Source organism: Lonchura striata, chromosome 2 (assembly GCF_050655825.1).
Source record: "Lonchura striata isolate lonStrDom1 chromosome 2, ASM5065582v1, whole genome shotgun sequence".
Taxonomy (NCBI): Eukaryota; Metazoa; Chordata; class Aves; order Passeriformes; family Estrildidae; genus Lonchura; species Lonchura striata.
Window position 1 is genome coordinate 74,691,809 of NC_140704.1, and position 18,537 is coordinate 74,710,345.

Below are 18,537 nucleotides of genomic sequence, written 5' to 3' on the forward strand. Positions count from 1 at the left end.
AATTTTGTATAAAAGACGCATTAAGATTTCAAGACCACGTTTTAATGGGATTGCTTGCTGGACCGAGGTTTGAAAAAATAGGTTCAGTTTGCCTGTGGTTTGAAACTAAAGTAGGTCATCCTTCCTATTTAGTGCTCCTAGAAACATGCTGTTCCTGCTCCAGAATTAAAAAAAAAAAAAAAAAAAAAAAAAAGTATCTGCAGGTTATTAAGATAATTCCTCTCTTTTTACCATCAAGATAGGAAATGTAAAAACGTGATAAACCACACTGTCCAGTTAAAAAACAACTTCTTCCTGTGACTCAAAGGCCCCACTGTGGTATATTTACTGTACGTCATACCGAAATTTAGTTTACATCGGTCAGATCTGATCAGCTGAAACTCTTTATGCCTATATTACCTGAAGCAAAGGAGGAGAAAAAAGAACAATTGTTTTATGTAAAGATGAGACTTTTTTACATAAGAGCAGTTATGGAATACAGAAGCGCACAAATATTTTGCCAGCCTTCTAAAGCTTAAATTTTAAGCCATGTATGGAGGTGCTCTGTGATTTCAGCAAGTTTTCTATGTTCAGAGCAAAGCATCTAGGGAGTATTTACATGTTCCAAATTGCACTCTATTCCAAAAGTGCTGAGCTGCGAGTATTTAGCACCTTTAAGACCTCTAAGCACCTCTTATTTTATATACCTAGCTCTGACATGACAGCCTTCCCAAGGCACAGCATGTGGGTTTTGTTTGAAAGAAGAAGAATATGCAATTACTTTGTTTCCGTACTAGTTTCTAGTACAGTAAATTGTCTTGATTTAAAAAAAAAAAAGGTACTTCTGTACCCTATGCCATCAACACCAACACCTACCACATAAAAATTAAAAGTTCCACAAGTGTCATAATGCAGGTCAAGGAAAAGCAGACAGGTTTTATGGAATGATGACAAATGCCTCTACGCCTCTTCCCTCTGTCTGGAGGGAAGCTCCCCAATTAAAGGTCCTCCACCAAGGCACCCACTCCACAGCCAGCAGTGCAAAATGCTTCCATCAAAGGACCCAAGTGCAAATATGTAGGAACTGGGATGTCTTGCTCATTCCTATCTGATCTTCTTTTACTAGAAAGAGTATCCCAAGACCAGTGGTGACTGTATGTCATGCACATCGTAATCATCTCTTCCTGTTGTACACAACTATTCTTTTTCAACACCAACCAGAAGATATGTTATAACAGAAAATCTTTGTAATTTGGTTCAGGGATGGGAAACAGATCATGCCTTCATTTTAATGCAAATGTAAACATAAGCAAAAGGCACATTTATTTAATTCTTCTAGATGAAATAAAGCCAAAACTAAATTTAAAGGTTTTAAACCTTTTAAACTGTCAGTTATATTCTAGAGGCCCTGACTTTCTACTCAGAAATTCATTTTGTTTTTCATGACAGGCTGGCTGACTAGTTTGGAAAATGCCATGAAAAAATATATAGACTATCTCCCATACATGATTGTGTCTGAGAAATAACTCAGCTTGGAAAATCAGGGAGAAAGATACAAGAAGCAAAGTGGAATCACACACCATTGAGTTGTTTTTGTTTTGTTTTGTTTTTTCTATTAGAAATAATAACACTGTTAGAATTTATTTTCATACAAAATCTTACAGAGATTAAGGCTGAGCTATATCTAAAGGAACATTCAACCATCAGAACTCAGCAAACTCCACAGAGATTGGTGAGACAGCAACATAAATCTATGGCAAGAGAAAGCAACAAAGCCTGTTCAAGTTCAGTCTGAGCACAGGATTTCTGATTCCACATGTAGGCTCTGATCAGTGCAGTTCTGAACCAGCATCCTCTTACATGAAAAAAGACTAATTGTACTTCTTAGGTGCATGAATGACTGGTTTTAGGGCTGAGCAGGACAGATCCTAGAACACTTCTTAAATGAGAAATTCCATAAATCACCATTCCATTGAAAAATGCAGCACTATATAAAATGGGAAATATTACTATAGTAAATAGAATGTTATTTGGTGGCACAAAATGAGTGCAATACATAACATTTCTAATTATCCACTCCTAATTCTTAGTATAATTGTCCTTCTAAAGTAAAATAAAATAATAAATCATAACGTGTTTTCATTAAGGCTGAGTTCAACCTGCTATTGAATTAACACATATTTCTATCATGATAAATCATTCTATTTTAATCTTGTCATCTTTACTGCCCCAAGGCAACCCCAGTCATGCACAGAGCACTCACACCTCTTTCACTGACACATCTCATAGCATTTGCTACAAATTGCATAAAATGAGAAAGCAGGCGCAAATATTGCCTCATGCTGTTCTACTTGACCAATTTCCCTAGGAGTGCCATAGTGCAGAGCCTCATCTTCCATTACTTGAGGAGAAGACTCAGAGAACTTCCCTTTCATCATGCATTTATTTTATTAGTACTACCTCCCTTACTCCTGACTGGAAAGAAATGCACAATAAATACTTTCACTTTTTAGTGAGAAATATGGAGAAAGTTTGTTGGCAGTGTGCCTGAAGAACATCACTGATTGTCACTGCCATTTAAAAAGGAGAAGGGAGGAAAAAAAGGTGGTGTTTTGGAGACACCATTGCTTATGCTTTCCATCTCTTTTGTAATTTGTCCAGGGATTGCAAATGTATCCATTCACAAGGGTTCTTTCACAATTTGACTACATACTTTCATGTCTTGGGATTCCCTTCAAATGACCTCAGTAAAGGAGACCAATTATTTCCCCACACAGAAATGAAACTAATGTTTACATCTACAAGTGCATCAATAAAAGGTTTAAGTGAGTTTATTGCCCTTGCAGAAAGGAGAGCATCTTCTTAGGTTCTGCTGACCTCAAATGACAGAGAGTATCTCAGTGTGTGACAAGTGACCATAGATCTTATTTGAAAAAATGATGTTTCTCAAACATCTGGGGCAGCACAAAAATAAGAACAGGACATGGATGGGAACCAATGGGTTACAGATTTATCCTGGTAGCACTCATTGTATTTGCCCTATATAAAACAGCAGTGTAGGGTGCTGAGACAGGTGTGCTCAATCTTGGATTCATAGAGAACCAATATATACTTTAAGGAAATTCCTATTATTAAGAAAAGTGCATATTTATGCATTAGTTAACATGAAATAATATCAATCCTCAAATGAAAGTATAAATGATACAAGAAAGGAAATATTATCTTTTCAAATATTTACTTTTTATAAAAGACTTTTTTCAATAAAAATTTCACTTTACAGAATATTTAATTGAATTGCTGTGAGCATCTCACACTATTTTTGACTCTAATAGTAGAATGATCTGCATCTGATGGAAGTATCAAGTTAAATCTTACTCAGGATCTCTTCTTACCATCACTTCTTTTTGCTTTAAATTTAGAAAAGATTAAAAAAAAAAAAGTGAGATAACAATAGTTCCCATAACAAATTTGCTAGATACTAAATTTTTCCATGTAAGGGAAGTGAACAAATAATATAGATGAGCAAAAGTGTTTTAAATAATTCAGATTAACTGACATAGGCAGCTATTTTGTTGGTAGACACAGATACAAAATATTCCAAAGATGAGCTGTCTTTGTCATTGCCTCCAGAGATTTCTAAATCAGAGGATGTGAGTAAGAGGATGACAGGCACACTACATAGTGTACCCTGGCCCACATGCAAACTTGCCATTTCCAACTACTATATCAGCTACTGAGTTGCAACTCAATGATTTCAGGTAGAATTTACTGCTTGATCTTAGCAGACATAGTACAAGGCTGCACAAGAGGAAGTGACACCTATCAGAAAATATGAAATCTCCCTCAGCCCAAAAATCAGACCAAGATTTCAAGTTTACAGTAAAGTCAGTATTGAACATGTTGAAGGTACAGGGTTTTTTGCACTGCTATCATAAGAGTGTAATTTGTCTTAATCATACACTAGAGCTTCAAATAAATGTGTGTTTTAAAACCAACTCCAAACAGAATAACCCAGAACAAAAAAAATAATGATAATAGTACATAATTATGATTCCCCAAAAGTGCCTAAAGTGCATGTTGGGGGAAAAAAAGAATCCTAAATATTTAACCAAAAAACCAAAACCTGTTCACACTGTAAATTAGGCAACTACTTTTAAAAGACAATACCCATGTCCCAACTCTTTGTCTATCAGAACCATCACTGTTAACTTTTTGTCTACTCTTCATGATACTGCTATTCTAATTTTGAATAAAGTAAAGGCCTGAGTTTATGATGAAAGCTGGATTCATAATTTCAGTCAGAAAGTTCATTTATTAAATTAATAAATTTCCTTTAACAGATTCCTTGTTGTCTTTCTTCCCTTCTGGAAGAAATAAATAAAAGGATCTGTCCTGGTTTCAGCTGGGGTAGAGTTAGTTTTTTCTTAGCTGGTACAGCGTGATGTTTTGAATTCACTGTTAGACTGATATTGATGACACACCAATGGCTCAGCTGTTGCTCAGCAGTGCTTACCCTGAGCCAGGAGCTTTTCAGGCTCCCATGTGTTGCCAGTGTGAAGCTGCACAAGGACCTGGGAGGGAGCATGGCCAGGACAGCTGACCCAAACTGGCCAAAGGGGTATTCCAGATCATAGGGCACCTTTTCCAGTATATAAACCTGGGAGAGCTGGCTGGGAGGGGCCAGTTGCTGCTGGGAAATGGACAGGGAGTCAGTCAGTGGATGGTAAGATACAGTGTTGTGCATCACTTGTTTCTATTGAGTTTTATTGCACCTTGTCTCTCTTTTAAATTACAATTTTAGAAGTAGTAGTAGTATATTTTATTTTGTTTGAGCTATTAAACTGTTCTCATCTCAACCCAGGAGCTTTGCCTCTTCTTTCCAATTCTCTTTCCACTGGGGTGAGGGTAGTGAGGTAGCAGCTATGTGGCTCTTATTTGCTGGCTGGAGTTAAATCACAGCAGACATTTTTGGTGCCCAATGTAGTACCCGGAGGATTGAGATAACAACAGATCTGATCAGAGCTTGTCAAAACAAATTACTTTAAGGAACCATTGAATTGGTTTAATCATTGCTGATCACCATGATGTTTAATTTGTTCCCTGCATGTGTGCTCACAGGCGCATTATAGAACACTGTTCTTGATGCACATGTTCCCTGTGGTGATGCTGATTGTCGATGGGGTCTGGGCTAAAGTTATAACTCTGTTGCTCTTTGCAGGAGTGGTTTATGACATGATAGGATCGCTGGTCATTAACCAAATCCTGTTTGTGTGCTTGGCACTGCATTACCTCTGAACCTCGAGAGACATCTGGTGGGAACTATTAGCAATCACATCTTTTAGCTGTTGCTCGTAGTGTCAAAAGGACCTTAATTTCCTGAGCATTTATTTAATTTGTCCGTTTTGCTAAGTATGAATATGACAGTTTGCGAGATGAGCACAAAAAGCCCAAGTGGGAGACTTTTCTTCAGGTAAACATTCCCAAGGATTTACATTAAATCCGTATGTGTAAGAGATGGGCAGGGATGTTTTCTGAAATAATAACACATAGATTTACTTTTGTCAAATATTTTTTTCTGGAACCTCAAAAATGTTAAAATGTTAATTAATTGATTGTAGAGCTTCTATTAAAATCCAAATATGCTAATCTTAAGAAAGTATGGAATAATATGCTGTTCAAACACTAAGTGAGGAGACTTAAGCAGGAAAGCATTAATATTATCTAGACATAATATTAATGAATTTTCCTAATCAAAGAAATCCTTTGAAGATAGTTTTCTCCACCAGATAAGAGAAAGTAATTATTAGCGGGGAGAGGATGTGGGTCACAGCAGAAATGATGCCATTCTGTACCGAGGAGTGACACCCTGTGGTAGCAGCCTGAGCTGCCATTCCAGCAGTCGCCTGCAAAGAAACAGCAGAATTAATCATGTACAGTGATTAAACAATTACTTATAAAACCATCTACTTTAATAATACGGGTAACAACAGGAAAGATATGATGTAAAAGTGGCAATTTTGGTTTCCAAAGTGCCAATCACAAATTTAAACTCATCTTTAAGCTCACAAATCAGGGTTGATGTTTTTTGTGCCTTCCTCTCCCCTTGTCTGAGGTGTGACTGTCCATGCAGCTACAGCTCTCATTCTGTCACATCCTCTATTAACTCAATTCACAATAAACACTTTTGCCATCAGTGCTAGGCACCCCCACCATCTCATTACATTATGAAAATCCTACAGTTGGGGTTTTTTTTCAAATTTCTTGTCTTAAATTAAAAAGATCCTTCAAAGCCCTACCCAGCTCTGCCTTTTGCTGACACCTTTGTACACTTACATTTGTACACTAGAACTACTAATTCCCAGACAAAAGGATATGGAGGGAAATCTAGGCTTTCCTGACTGTAAGAACCAAAAGAACCCACAGCCTCAGAGGTCACTGCAGCTTTGGTCAGGTGTGGTATCATGATGTACCCAAGCTGCCTGTTGAGGTCTCCTCAGCTCCTCTGCTCTACTCTGCTGCTCCCACCCAGAGGCCATGCAGCAGATGTGTCCCAAGAGGCAACATCTTAACTGGCCCCCTCTCTGCAATTAAGAAAGCAGCTGGGCCCCAGCCAAATTGCTCAAAAGAAGTTCTGCCCGCAGCTGAGCAGAGGTGTTGCTCCATGCTTCTCTGCAGGTGGTCAGAGATGCACCAGAAACAGGAGGATCAAGTAGGACTGCTTCAAGGTAGGTGATTCTTCTCATACAGTCAAAGGACAGTGAGAAAAATGGGGCATTTTATTCTTCAGAGGGTTTCCTGATGATTCCCATGTGTATTGGAAATAAACACTGATTGAGAAACTTTTCATTGGATGTGCAGGGTGACTGTGGCTCTGGGAAGGCAAAAGAAAATGCTGTTTTATATTTTCTTCCAAATCTACCAGGCCAGCTAAATATGCAGCCACTCTCTTGCCTGGTTTTATCAAAATGGGCTTAGCATAAATTGTTTCATTTAATGGAGGTAGAAGAAGGAGAGGTTAACCTGGATTGTGGTCACAGAAACAGGCTGAAGGACAAGTACATGTGCCTTTATATTGGGAGCTCCACTGGAATGAATCTCAGGCTCAACTGACACAAATTTGATGGCAACTGAAATACAAAGATAGAGAAAAAAACCTTAACACTTAAATAATCTGGAAAGAATATGTAATTCTCAAAGTGTTAAAAAGGTAACTGAAAGGTAACTGAAATATCTATATTTAAATTTTTCCATTAAATTAGTTTTTCTGAACATAAATAGCATCAAGGTAAGTTGTAGTGTAATAAAATCAGATCAAAGCATATGGTTGAGCAGCCTCTGCTGTATTAAGTTCTACATGGTAATGCTTCCAGGTAAGACCATTAACACCACTGACTTAAAATCATCTGACTTATTTAGCTTAGTGACTTGGAATAAATGTCCATCATCTTCCTGAACTACAATGCTAAAACTTCATCCATTTTTCCACCCACATTTTTTATCTTTACAGGCAACAGTTACACACTGAATATATAAACTTTCAGCTTTCCCTCTACTGTACAAACAAACAAAAAAACCCAAAACAAACAAACAAACAAAAAGGAGTAAATATATTTAGCCCAGAAATAATGTAAGGAAATACTTGCAAGTTAATTTTTGTTTCCCACTTGTTAAGGAGCTAGGTTTTGAGCTTGTTCTCTTCTGATATCCAGGAATCAGGCATTATCAACTTAATCTTGAATTACCCTAGAGCAGGACATCACAATAGAAAAAGTGGCCAAGACTCACTGCATATTCCTTTAAAAATTCAGTAAAATGCACTGGACTTAAATATTATAGAACTTCATGCAGCAGTCATGCCATGATGAGGCCACATCAATGTGCTTCAATGTATATGTTGCACTGGTGAATGGCTGTCCCTATATACACCATACCGAAATATCAAACTTCTGCAGAAAACAGTTCCAAAAGCACTTTGAAAGACATGAAGTATTCCAAGTGGAAACAGGACTTTATGTTGGTTTATGAAAGAGAATAAGAATTTAAAAGAATGAGGATTGATACCAGTCACACACAAAAGAAGTGTGTGGTGCCATGGGGCATTTTTCAAAGTAGGTCATGTATCAATGACAAGCACATTTTTTGCCTTCCAAGATGTGCTCTGCCACTGTGTATCTTGGCCAGCGATGCATGAAAAGCACTCTAGTGCTTGCCTTGTACTTGTATTGGACACAGGGAGAGCTGGGAAGCAGTAGCAGTAAACTGTGCAGCAGGTTGGGAGCCCTTACTAGGGCACAAGCAAGAGCTTCTGGGGAACTGGAGCCAAGGGAATAGCAGAACTTGCTTCCATTCCAAGCTTGCAATGGACAAGAGAGCCAAAATATCAAACCACTGCAGAAAACAAAACGAAACAAACAAACAGAAATACAACTTTTATTAAGCGTTAATGAAGCTTGTAATCCTGCTTCATTAGGAGCATATTTGCTGATGCTCAAAATAAAAAGTAAAATAATGAGAAGCATAGCCAAAGTTGTCTTTCAGTTATAAAAACTTCTACAGCAAACAAATAAAAGAAGTAAATAAAACAAATAAATAAAGTAAATAAAACAAGTAAAACCAATGTGTATGGTGGATTTCAGGCTAAGAGAAACCTTCAGCCCAGTGAAGAAGAGCATGGAAAAGCAAAAAGCAGCAGCTCAGTGCATGATTTCCCAGAGTTCACAGCAGAGGCAATAGGAACAAAAAAGCACTTCTGACTGAAAGATTGAGAAGGAAGGAAAAAATTTACCACCATCTTCATTATGAATTCCCAGAACAGATATGTGTCTTGAGATGTTTGAATATTCTCAGTTTTGGAATTTAAAATACTTTAAAGTTGTGAACAAGGTGGAGATTTGATTATCTCTCACAGAAAGAAATAATTTGTATTTTTTCTGGATAGAAAAGTGGTGTTCGCCTTAAAATCCTGTGATCCTATGTTGCATAAAGTCTGCACTTTCTACTTGAGATTAAAACTATCTTTAGGATTATTTTGTAAAAATTTCTTTTAAGCAATATCAATGCAGCTGTACCTTAGACAGCAAACTATCTTTAACCTTAGTACCTGGAAGATTGATAGAGAAGGTCATGCTGGACTCAGTCAGTATCTGCCTGTACTTGCAAAGTATAAGGTAACTTTATATGGCTAAGTCATTGTAGCACTAATCCTTATTCTCTAATAGGTGCATTCCAAGTCCCAAACACATGGAAAAAGGAAGAAAGAGAAGGTCCAAACCATAATCACACTGCTGGGGCAGAAGACATGCAAGAACCCTTCTGAGAAAAGACAGAATTCCTTTTTGCAGTAAGTCAAACACCAAAATGCTAAAGCTTGACCTGTAGGTAAAAAGTAAAACCAATGACAACAACCATAATTAAGAAATAAACTAAAGAGAAGGTGGGATATCTGAGTGCTAAAACTCTAAAATCGTCACTTTGCACCAAAACAAAAGCTATATATTTCTGCTGGCCCAGGAGCCAGCATATAGACATGAGACTGAGAACAGAAGAAAGGCAGAAGATTTTGGAGTTCAGAAAAAGGAGGAAATAAAGGAGTGAACCATGGCAAGAAGAAACCAGAATGAGAGCTACATAGAGAGTAGTCTTAATAAGGCATCTAATTATTCTGAAATAAGGGCTATTTTGTGTGTACCAAAAAAAAGGCAAAGACCAACTGTTGTACCACAGCATGTTCCAAAATGCCTTTACCTCCAGGCACAACCTGTTATATTGGAAAGGGGAAGAATCACTACACTTTTAATAATAAAAGTAATAAAAGTGCAGAATCACTACACTATAGTACAGTGTCATTTCCCAGCAAAAGCACCACTATTCATCCCAAAGAGGGAGACATGTGGCATAGCAAAATTCAAGTAACTTACATCTGACTGAGAAGTCATGGGTTAAGTCTGGGATGGAAAGAATGGCAAGGTTGGAGGGAAGAAAAGGTACAGTAGAGGCAAGGATAAAGAAGCATATGGAATTCTGTCAAAGTATAAGCAGGTCCCAAAGTATAATTGGGTCCCATAAATTAAGAAAATGAACTGGGGTCCATATGTATGTATGTATATAGTGCACAGGTCTGTTCGCTATGGCTCAATTTGTTCAGCAGAGAGCATTTTTAAGTGTCAATTTACACTTTTTACCACTAGTAACTTAGGTTTAAGTACTGTGCTAATCAGATCTTGGTGTCATAAATATTTTGCAGAGTGTGTGTCATGATCCACTTGTTGTGGGGTGTTGTGATAGTTTGTTAACAGATCCCGAAAATGCAAAAAGGTAAACAGAAGGGGACTATCAGTTAATCACAACAAATGCACCTTTATTAGGGGCCAAAACAATAAATGTGATAGTGGGGTCAGAAAGGAGTTAAAAGGATAGAGAGAGAGAGAAAGAGGGGGATGGGAATAGCTACCAACACAGGCGAGATCTTCACTGGTCTGGACGATGGGGATCCATCTTGTTGTGTTTGGGAGAGTCTCCAAAATCCTGCTCAGCCCAGGGGTCCAGTATAGTCCACCAAGGAAAAAGGGGGGAACATACAGGACAATGAGAGTCTATTGAAATTGCTGCAGGGGAACAGGTGAGTCCACTGAAACCACCAAGGCAGGACAAATACAATGAAGAATAAGTCCATTGGAGTTACTGGAGGAGAACAGGTCATGTCATTAGTGGTCACACCACCATTTCCCCCACTCTCTGTGGTAGGGGTCTCAGTCTCAGTCCTTGGGGAGAGGGTTCTCGATCTCCATCTGTCACGGTGGTAACAAGGCAGATGAGGGGTCTTCAGTGAGAGACCACCAAGGTCATCCCAACAGTTCATTTGTCTTAAGGGTGGAGAGTGAAGCAGGAATCATAGTAGGACACCCTGTGCTGGGTCCATGCCATGTCTTTGCCAAGTCCTTGCAAACTCCTTGCCAAGTTCTTGCCAGGCTTCATTCAGAACAGCTAGTGTGACGGTACAGTGGCTACACCTGCACTGTTGCCTTCTCCAAGCTGGACCTGCAGTGGGGGAATGGGTTCCTCCTTGTGGCAATCAGAAGACAAATGGAGAGTGAGGGGCCTTCAGACAGTCTCTTACAGGGTGATATCTGACTTTGACAGAATAGAGTACTGTTCACCTTGACACTTCATCTGCCTTACATATACGTGTCCTCATACTGCTTTAAATTTAGCAGGGGAATCTGAAAATTATCAGGAAGTTGAAACAGATGAAATTAATGTGATTGTACAAAGGAGACCAAAAAGTTTTTTTATGATTGATGTAATATGGTATATTTTCAGACTTTTTAAAAAATATCCTGTAACCAGCAATTATATTCTCTTCCCCAGTTCAACAGGCTACATTAAGTTATTATTTCCATTGTTCAAATTATGGTTCTTGAAGACACATGTCATTTACTTGGTATCTGCAAGGTTATTCTTTTCTAATCATCTATTGCACAAATGATAGTCAGTTGTGCTGCATTGCAGCATTAGTTCAGTGCATCAAAAATCTGTGAGGGGGGAGACAAGCCTTCAATCTTTAGGACTTCTGCTAGTTTTTATCATGTTTAACTCACTTCATAATTCATATAATTTTCTTCCTGATTTCTTAGAAGTTGATAAAGAAGAATACAAAAACTACTTAAGTAATAAAAGTGCAGAACCATTCTTCTATACAAATTAGCTGCTGAAAAACTTAAATTTCCCTTCTTATTATTGCTGTCTAAATCCCAGTTTCCAAACATGCCCTCCATCAAGACACTGGACATCTCCTTAATTTCACCTCTACCTGCTGCTTTCAATCCATAAATTTCCTCCAATTAAGAACTCAAAAAAAATTTAAAAGAGCTTTTTTTTTCTCTGGACAGGAGATATATATAACAGAAAATATTTCTGTTACAGTAGGAAATAAATAAATACATACATACATACAAATTTTGCATGGCAACAAAGCCTTCTACCTGGGAAAAATATACTATCAAAGTGTAAAATATATTCAAACAATTACATTAGTCAGGTAGAAAAGAAGAACAGGTTCTGGAAACATTTTTTGATGAAAAGAATTTATATTCTACCTTCACTGATTCCCTTCTGAAATACATTTAATTTCATTCTTCCTTTACATGTCAATTTGTCTACTCCAGCAGAAGCACAGTGGCATACCTGTTCTGCAAGTTCTCCAAAGTTAGAGGCTCTGAAGACTCACTATGGACTTTTCTAATGTCTTCTAGCCTTTAAAAAATTTAAATAATTATTTGTTCCATTTTTTCTTACGTAGTTCACTATGTATACAGGATGCAAGTTTTTGCATTTGCAGGAAATTTGTATGGATTTGAAAAGTATCCTCATACCAAAGCCACAAGAACATTCCCACACCCTTTATAATCATCTTCAAACTAAGCAGTTCTCCAAAGAACCTAACTCATGAATGCCTTGCAAGTGAGTTGAAGAAACAGAGCAAATATAAGTAGTGTTACACTGCAGAGAATTGTTTAGGGACACCATACCCTAATCTTTTAAATTAGTAAGCCTGGATGGACTGCTTTTTTTTCCTTAGTTGACTATAGAACCAATGGAACTTTGCAGGAGGGTGTTTGGATTCAAGATGACACTGGAAACTAAGAGCATGGCTACATAGAAGGTGCTGCTTTTAGACCAGAACATTCAACTACTTAAAGACAGATAGGAAAATAGCTGACTAGTGAAAGCTCTGACTCAGGAAGAGTCTGAGGATTAGCCCATGGAAATAATAGTAACACATTTCAATTTTAAAAAATCCATTCATTTCAGAGGACCAAGCATCAGCAAAAATAAAAGGTTAAGTAAAGACATCCTAGTGCTCTTCTTATCAGAAGCATGTTCCTCTATATGAGAGTATTTAGGTAAGGACAGCGCATTCATAAGGAAACATGTGCCAGTTAGAAAACCTGTAGAACAATGCAAGACAAACTTACACACTATACATAATAAAATGCAAAATGAATAAGTAATAATTTTAATCTTCCATGGAATTCATTACATTTTATTTGTTATTTTCAGCTGCAAAAAATTATTTTTTTAGACTGAATCTTATGAATTCAGCAAAACTACCTTTTTGAATGTCTTCATACCCATACTAAACACTGAAGTGACAAAGAGAACGGCAGTGGAAGGAAACCTGGTCCATCTCCCCCTCCTTGTAGCTTTAGTCAGGGAGTGCTTAGAATTTGGTCACTTCATTTGAGAGACATAGCTTTACCAAGAGAGAATATTATCCAGCCTTTATCTTTCTTCTTGGAGCTGTTCCACTTTGTAGTAATAAATTATTGACTCAGTTAGTGAGAAACAATGGCATTACAGCCATGGATGTTAGAGTGCACTGATGGGAAATGAAATTTTATGTTCATATCCTTGCTTCAGTAAATATTCCAAATTCATCTGAAAGGAAGTTCAAAGACCAGTAATCCCCACTCAGATGACCTAATTAGAATAGTCTGTATGCATAAGAGACATAAAGAAGGTGCTCTTATCTCTTAGGGGAATTATTGTCTAGTTAGGAGGCAGTAATTTCTGAAATAATTTTATTTTTTATATTGCAAGTGAATGGTCAATACATTTTATTGCTGGATAAGGTAAAATAATGTCTTCCATGTCCTTTCAGAGAGGAAGGCTACCTGGATCTAAAGCTGCTTAGCCCCACGATAGGATGTTTTTTCTTAAAAGGGAGCTCTATTCTTTGTCCTTTTGGATTTCTTCCATAGCTTTTCACTCACTCGTCAGGTAACTGTCAATATGTCCTATTATCCCATGCAAATTTTTATGGGCACAGTCACTGAATTCCTAAGTATTCCATTAAGTCCACATGCCCTGTTGAGATGGATCCACAGGTCCCAAGGGTGCTAGCAGATGTTATTCTGAATCCACTCTTAAAAATGTTTGATGAATCATGGTGACTGAGAGAAGTGCCCAAAGCCTGGGTGAAAGCAAATGTCACCCATTTTCAAGAAAGGCAGCTAGGAGGACTCAGAAAAGTAGAAGCCAGCCAGCCTTATTTTTTATCCCCAGAAAGCTTATGGAGCAGCTATTCCTGGAAAACATTGCCAGGCACATTAAGGAGGAGAAAATCATGTGGTCAGCATGGATTCACCACGGGAAATTCATACTTGACAACTTTTTAAACTCCTATGTTGAATCAACTTGCCTGGTAGATGAAGGGAATATTGTCTACCTAGGCTTCAGGAAGATTTTTGAAATTTATCTACATAGCAGCACACATACATACCTGAAGGAATAGTACAAAGAGGAGGTAACCAGTGCCTTTTCAATGATGCTCAGTGCAAAGACAAGAGGCAGTGGAAGCACACTGAAATACAGGAGATTGCCTCTGAACATCACAAAACTATTTTTTACTGTGAGGGTGACTGAACCATGGCACAGACTGCCCAGAAATATTGTGGAGTCTGGATCTTTGAAGACATTAAAAGAATGCCCAGCTATGATCCTAGGCAACAGGCTCTAGGTATCCTGGTTTAAGCAGGGAGGGGGGTTGGATTTGATGAGCCCCACCGACCCCTTCCACCCATGTTCATTCTGTGATAGTGAATACCCTTCAAGATGCATTTAGAGGACTGGCATTACAAATTTCTGTGCAGAGAGAGAGAGATCCAATGAATATGGGATTTAAGTTCCTTAAGTAGTGTTCAAGAAGAATGTAAAACTCCAGGATAATTGTCTCTTCCAGAACTGAATCCCTTTAATGGGAAAATTCCCCAGGTATATCAAGATCTTCTGATACACATGTTGTATTTACACCATGCTGACAGACATTTGCTGAGCAAATTTCTCCGTGTGTGTCTAAGACCAGTTACGACCTTCACAGAAAATGTTGTCAACATAGTTACAGAAGGTATATTGTTAAAAAGTGACAACTTATATCATAATGGCAAATATTGGTCCACAAAATGGACTAATGTATGGGAATTATCTACTTGTGTTCAAAAGAAAAATAAATAATTGCTCTTTCTTTAACAATTTCATTGCAATATTCATACGGGAAGAAAAATACCTAAGTCCATAACTTTCTTAACTCTAACAAAGATTTTAAAAACTCCTTGTAAAAAATGCATTGTAAATATCAGACTATGAAACAATTTTAGTATGGAAAAAAGTTCTAAAATGGTGTCTGAAGTGGCAAGGAAGCCAAGAAAATAGGAAAGAAACAAAAAAGGAGAAAAGGAGTGAACTTGAGTCTGCAAGCTAGTTCTAGAAGTAGTCTGCTAGAAAAAGTTGAATTTCAAATGTATTCATGCACTTGATTCTGTAACTGGACAATGTAAAACCCAGTCCTTTGGTACTTCTCCCAACAATAAAAACTCAAACAGGCTGACACCACCATCATGCCTGGCCCAGACATACTTAAAAGAGAAATGATTATTTTATTGAAAATCTATTTGCATCAAAGTTGCAAGACATTTGAGGGATTCTCCACATTCTCATGTCTCCATGTAGCTTGAAAGTATATTGGATAAAAGATGCAACAAAGCATATGATTTATAAGGTAAAGAGTAAAATGGATGATTTGGGAATTGCTCTCTTCTTGATATTCAACTTAGTTTCCACTCTCTGTGAAGTATCTAAAAAAATTATGCAGTTGAATTATGAATCTGCCACTACAAGTGTTAAGCAAACATACAGACTCCCCTTCACATGCACCTGCTTCCACACACACCTAGGCACACACAGAGATCAGCAGAGCAGATGATGTACACCTTGGAAAAGACTAAAATGCTAAATACTTCTCTTCCTGGGCAAAAGATCTTTTACAAGAATTCAAATATCTGCTACAAAAATTCTGTTTCATATTTTCCTCCTTCCATATTTAAAACACAGCTTTTTATTTCATTCTATTTGCAGAATATCTTAATTTCATTTGTTTCTTTAAAATTACTTAATTTTCACATGTTGTATGTCTGTATTTTCTTCTAAAAATAGAAAAAAAAGTATATTTTTTCAGAATAAAACACTGGTTTATACAATTTTAAACCATAATGATATGGAAGAATTTATTTGTCTCTCATTAAGGTGGAATAAGTATTTTAATCACAGACCATTTAGAATTAAATACTCTACATTTTGAAGATGGTTTCAATAAATTTTGATTCTCATTGCTTAGATATAGATATAGATATAGATATAGATATAGATATAGATATAGATAGATATAGATAGATATAGATGATATAGATATAGATATAGATATAGATTATATAGATAGATATAGATAGATATATATACCACACATTCACACAATTTTTAAGTGAATGTGTGGTATATCTACAGTAGTTCAAACACCAGTTCCTACCAATGGCCAGGCTGAACTACAGTAGATAATGTTCTGAATTATATTTTGCCTTCTTCTTTGGCACTTCATGAAATCCTAACATGATGTAGTGTTGAAATACAGAGATTGTCTCTTAGATAGTGTCCCATGTTGAAACCCATCCCATATATTTTATGTTGTAATTCTTAGCTATTTTAAAATTTGATACCTTCTTCATAGTTTTCAATAACTTTTCTGTTACAGTCGTGAAAATCACAGATAAATGCAATCTTGTACAACTTTGAGTTTACACCAAGAGCTGAGAGAAGACTTGCTCCCATACTTAAATCAGAGTTTTCTTCTATATTCAAACTTTGTTTCTCTACCATCCTCATTTGTTGCTGCTCAAAGCCCCATCCAACCCAACCTTGAATACTTTCCAGGATGGGATAGCCACACTTCTCTGGACACCTGTACCAGTGTTGCACCACCCCCACAGGAAAAAATTTCTTCCTTTTATCTAATATATGTCAGAAATAATAAATCTAAGTATATAAAATTTGAGGAAAGGTGTGAAATTATTTTGCTTTGAAACACATTTTATATTAATAATAACTATACAGATTACTAAAATATGTTAATGGGCATTTGACCTTGACATTTTTGAAAAAGTGCATGGAATTTTAAATTAAAACCAGTAAAATTAAAAGCTTTTTGCGATTTCCTTTTTCCTCTGATATTCAAAATTACATCAAATATCTGTGCTTCATACAAATCTCTCAGACACTCTCAGAAAAAGTTTTTATTTCAGACTAAAATACTGTTTATGTAGAACACTATGAAGGTTTTTCAGGGGATACAGGGAACAACTTCTCACTGGATTTGTGTGCACAATACATTTTATCCAAACTGGAAAATTCATTCTAGGTGTGTTATATTCATCATTGTTACTGCAGCAGGCCTCAAGATTGGGTGAAAAGTATCCTGTGGACCTTGAACATAGCTCATGTTAAATAGATGAGAGGTCATGAAGAAGTTGAGGGAGAGAATAAAGATCATATGGCCCAGTAGAGATACCAGAAAGTACTTTTTCATGTGATCTACAGCCTGAAAAATTGTTTAGCACCATTTAAAGGCTGTGTTTGACATACAGGGATGAAACAGATCATCAAAAGATCTGGTAAATCAAAATCCATTGAAGCAAATGACCCCCACCAGTCACTTTGCTGCTGATCCTTCACCCTCCATACCAGCTGATCAGGCCAAAGAAAGCTGCTGCAAAAGTGTTGTGAAAAAGGGAGGCACATTTTCCCAGATGCAGGGGAAAATCCCTGCATGATGATTCCTCAGGGAAGTGTAGCAAGTTATGTACCCTTATCTATTGTACAATATCTAAGTTGGTGAGTTCACCATCTGTCAGCATCACTTTAGAAAATAAATGTTCGATCCACAACAACGTATTTCATATGTCCTGTCTACCTGCTCCATTTCAGCCAATGAATAGGCTATGTTCCATCAGCAAAGTCTTTATGGTCATATGTTTCTTTCAATGGTGATAATTCTTTATTTTTTTCTAAATCAGACACTGTCTATTCATAAGATTCAGATGTCCATGGTAGGGATGTAATTAAGTTTCATCTTCACTGAGTCAAAAAGTAATCATTCTCGTTATCTTTTTATTCAATTACTGACATGCAACATTGTCACCCTGATTTTTAAGATTTTCTAAAGCCTTCTGAGTTTACATTCTTGTAGCAAACTTTCTCACACACTTTCTGTAAATAACTTATTGTTTTTGCATTCCTTCAGAGAGGTGGAGAAATTTGATGGACTGGTAGTTTGTCCAGTGTCATTGGAGAGCTGACACTTTCACCCTTCAATCGACTGTTACCTTTGGAAAACTATAAATGCTGGAGTCAGAAAATAAACTTGCCCATTTTTACCTTTACAATAGCAGCGACTCACATTATGCTTTCTCGTGTCCTATAGTGATACAACATCAGTCTGAGATCTGAAAAAAATCCGTAATCTGCTCTTTGCTAAGTATCATCTATGCAATACAAATTCTACTTAATAAATCACACCCACACATTGCCATATGATACTAGTGATAATGCTTTCACAACCTTTTCTTCATTTTTAGGTATTTTGGTGAAGTGAATGATTAGAACATAAGCAATGGCATTTGTTCAAGATGTTTCAGAAAGAGCTGCAGTTTGTTCTCATCTTTGCTGCCTATA

General features: G+C 37.0%; 1 long non-coding RNA gene across 1 annotated transcript; it reads left to right on the plus strand.

The window, feature by feature from the left end:
• The first annotated feature begins 5,876 nt into the window (after window positions 1-5,876).
• LOC146768305 (uncharacterized) lies at window positions 5,877-16,171 on the plus strand. Its single transcript, XR_014952771.1, has 3 exons — window positions 5,877-6,704; window positions 9,198-9,319; window positions 14,044-16,171. It is a non-coding gene; the product is annotated as an uncharacterized LOC146768305 (long non-coding RNA).
• The last annotated feature ends 2,366 nt before the right edge of the window (window positions 16,172-18,537 follow it).